Source organism: Amblyomma americanum, chromosome 1 (genome assembly GCF_052857255.1).
Source record: "Amblyomma americanum isolate KBUSLIRL-KWMA chromosome 1, ASM5285725v1, whole genome shotgun sequence".
Lineage (NCBI taxonomy): Eukaryota > Metazoa > Arthropoda > Arachnida > Ixodida > Ixodidae > Amblyomma > Amblyomma americanum.
Window position 1 is genome coordinate 98834927 of NC_135497.1, and position 3613 is coordinate 98838539.

Sequence of the window (3613 nt, forward strand, 5' to 3'; positions counted from 1 at the left end):
TAAAGCGCGCCAACTCCAGGCCGGAGAAACTTTTTATTCTCTGCAATTGCTGATGAATATAGTAGCAGTGTTAGCAGTTTTTTCGAGGAAAAAAATCATGAATATATAGAAAAATGTTAAATCGGGAACAAAACTGAAGAGCTGCTGTGTAGTCGTTGCTATTTGGCTATGTACACGACATATAGTTAGGCTTAACTGCTCAAAAATCGGCAAATAATCTGAGAAACGTGGCCTAGTTGTTACTCAAACCTCAACGTATGAGTGAGAGTTTGGAAATTAAAACCGAATGCCTTCATGTATAGCGAGAAATTGCGCCAAAGAACGGGGCGGCGGTGCTGTACTTGGTCCGAAGCGGCCGTGCAGGGCGCCGCCATGTTTGTTTACGAGCGAACGCTAACTCTCCGCAACGATAAAAGATTCCGCAAAGTGCTAGCGGACCGGTAAGTGGCGGCGCATGCGCAGATGTCTCTAGCCGGGCCCGGTAAACGGTAACGTAAACACGGTAGAGATATGCTGTAACTTTCTATTACGTGCTTCGATGCGCATTTATCTTAAAGAAACTTCCCGTTCAGTGCAGTACACGTACCGTACTCAAAAACTGACCGATAATCACCAAGCCAAGAAACCAAACCTTGTTGACCTCTTGTTCGTCAAAACACGAATAGGTGCACTGAAGAGGCAACAAACAGTATCTAATTTAATGAGGTTTAAAAAATCCTGCATTTACGTATGTCAATTATCAAATTCCATTCCTCTTACTGCGCAGCTCTTTTATTCCCGTTCAATACTATGGCCGTTAAAAACGGTACGTAAAAAAGGCGGTAGTGGGCGAGGTCAATATTTCGCTCGGCGGCTCGATCTGCATGCCCCGCCGCGGTGGCTCAGTGGTTATGGCGCTCGACTACTGGTCCGGAGTTCCCGGGTTTGAACCCGACCGCGGCGGCTGCGTTTTTATGGAGGAAAAACGCGAAGGCGCCCGTGTGCTGTGCGATGTCAGTGCACGTTAAAGATCCCCAGGTGGTCGAAATTATTCCGGAGCCCTCCACTACGGCAGCTATTCTTCCTTTCTTCTTTCACTCCCTCCTTTATGCCTTCCCCTACGGCGCGGTTCAGGTGTCCAAAGATATATGAGACAGATACTGCGCCATTTCCTTTCCCCAAAAAACCAATTATGATCTTTCACACCCTTCCTGTCCGCGTGAGTGGGGTGTGGACAGTTACTGCGCCGTTTCCTTTCCTCAAAATCAGTTGAACTCTACGCTCCATTGAGGCCAAGTGGCCCGCCGCAGTTCCTGCCACCGCAACGCAGCGGTTGATGATGGATACGGTTGACTGTTAAAAATAATAATAATTGGTTTTTGGGGAAGGAAATGGCGCAGTATCTGTCTCATATATCGTTGGACACCTGGGCCGCGCCGTAAGCGAAGGGTTAAAGGGGGGAGTGAATGAAGAAATGAAGAAAGAGGTGCCCTAGTGGAGGGCTCTGGAATAGTTTCGAAAACCTGGGGATCTTTAACGTGCACTGACATCGCACAGCACACGGGCGCCTTAGAGTTTTTCCTCCATAAAAACGCAGCCGCCGTGGTCGGGTTCGAACCCGGAACGAAAAATCGGTGGTGGTAGTGGTTTAATTAAAAATAATAGTAAAAAGGAAGGAAAAGATTTTTGCCAGCCCCGGCATCTGCCATCGATACTGAAGCACCTGAGCTGGGGCAGCGGAAATAGAGGATAACAGGCAGAATGGAGAAATGAAATGAAAGAGGTGAGGGGACAGGAAGAGAGGATAGGGGGAGAAGTAATATGTACAAACTATTTACACAATAAGAAATGTGTCCAGGCTGTGCGCGTGATTAGTTCATTTTAGAGGAATTAAATCACACACGCGCACAGCACTGTGTTGGTTACAACTGGAGTGGGGCGTCCAGTTATCAATCGTTCAAGGTAGAACTCGCGGAGCGTTCGGTCACTGCGTGTAACTACCGGACGGAGAACAGACGGGACGTCAAGCCCGTGTGTTCGAGGAATGCACAGAGGCTCACCAAAGTTCGCTCACGAGTGCGCGCTCTGCCCTGCGGCCACAATAGCGTCTTGATGGAGTCTGGTAGTATGCCCTGCGCCCTATACGCCGCGACCATATCGCGACGAGCATCGGCGAACGCGGCACAGTGAAGGAGCAGGTGTTTTAGTGTTTCCACTGCACCGCATCCGTCACACACACCACTCGTCGCGATTCCGTGACGCACCCGTCGTTCCCCGGGCCACACGCAGCAAATGCACGCGCGGAGGATCATTGCACGTTGTGACCGTGTAAGTGCGCGACAGCCGGTGACACTGTCGATGCGCTCACCTCCCGCGATGCGTGGGTCGGGGTGCTGCTTTCGGAGATGGTCGTGGATGGCCGCACGAACGTCCTCCAGCGCAAGGGGCAGATCGCTGGCAGGTAGTTGGTGTGCAGCTGTTGCGATGTCGACAGCTTCTTCGTTGCCTGCGATGCCGCAGTGTCCGGGCACCCACAGTGCACGCACGGCACAACCTCTCTGCGCGAGGCACTCGATGCGCGAGTGAATTTCCCGCACTAGTGGGGTACCGCAGCCGTTAGATTGCAGGCGGCTGAGGGCGGCGCGGGAGTCACACAGCAGAGCACTCCTGGGCGGCGGAGGGCCGAGGGTGAGCAGCAGGTCCAGCCCGAGCCGGATCCCCATCAACTCCGCCGTGGTGGAGGAGCCCAGGAAGGCTGCGTGTTGCTGGCTGTGCAGTCGCAGGGCGGGGATGGTGGCCGCCGCAGCAAGGGAGCAGCTGTCGCGGGCCACTTAGCCGTCGGTGTACACGAGGAGATGATCCTGGAGCTTCTCGTGTATGACGGCTCTGGCCGGCTGCCGCACAGCACAGAGGGGTGTGCTCCGCTTTCCCGCAATGCCGACGATCTCTCGCTGTACCTCCAAGGCAGCAGGCCAGGGCGCGAAGGAGCCGTAGGGGGGTGGGCCTTGGGTCAATTGCTCATACTCGAGCAGCGCCGCACCCATTCGTGAGCGCGGGTGCGAACGCATACGCTGCAGCAGCGAGCCGCCGTCCGGTGCGCGGTGAAGTCGGTCGATATGATTCAATGCCCTGCGCGCTGCTTGGAGCTCAAGTGGCCACGCTCCTGCCTCGGCCAACGTTGCGGCGCACTGCGAGTTTTTGGGCAGGCCTAGGCACACGCGCAGGGACTTGCGGTGCTGAAGCTTGAGTTTCTTCCAGCACGGCTTGCGCACCGTGACGAGCGGCAGCGCATAGAGCACCGCCCCCAAAGCTGCGGCATTGTATAGCCGCAGCGCGGCTTGCTGGGAGATGCCCTGGCCTCGAGCGGTGAGCTTGTGCACGGCGGCGGTGATACTCTTCATCTGCAGACAGGCCTTGGTCGCCGCGGGGCTGAAGGAAAGGCGCAAGTCGATGTCCAGGCCAAGGTACCGCACCGATTTACGCCAAGGAATCGGAGTCCCGTTCAGTGACAGTGGAGCAAGGTGCGCGCGCGAGCGCGAAACGCAGGCCATGGCCACCGATTTATCCGCGCTCAGCGACAGACCAAGGCCGCGCAAGCTGGCATCGATTGCGGTCAGGGCTCCCTGAAGGCACC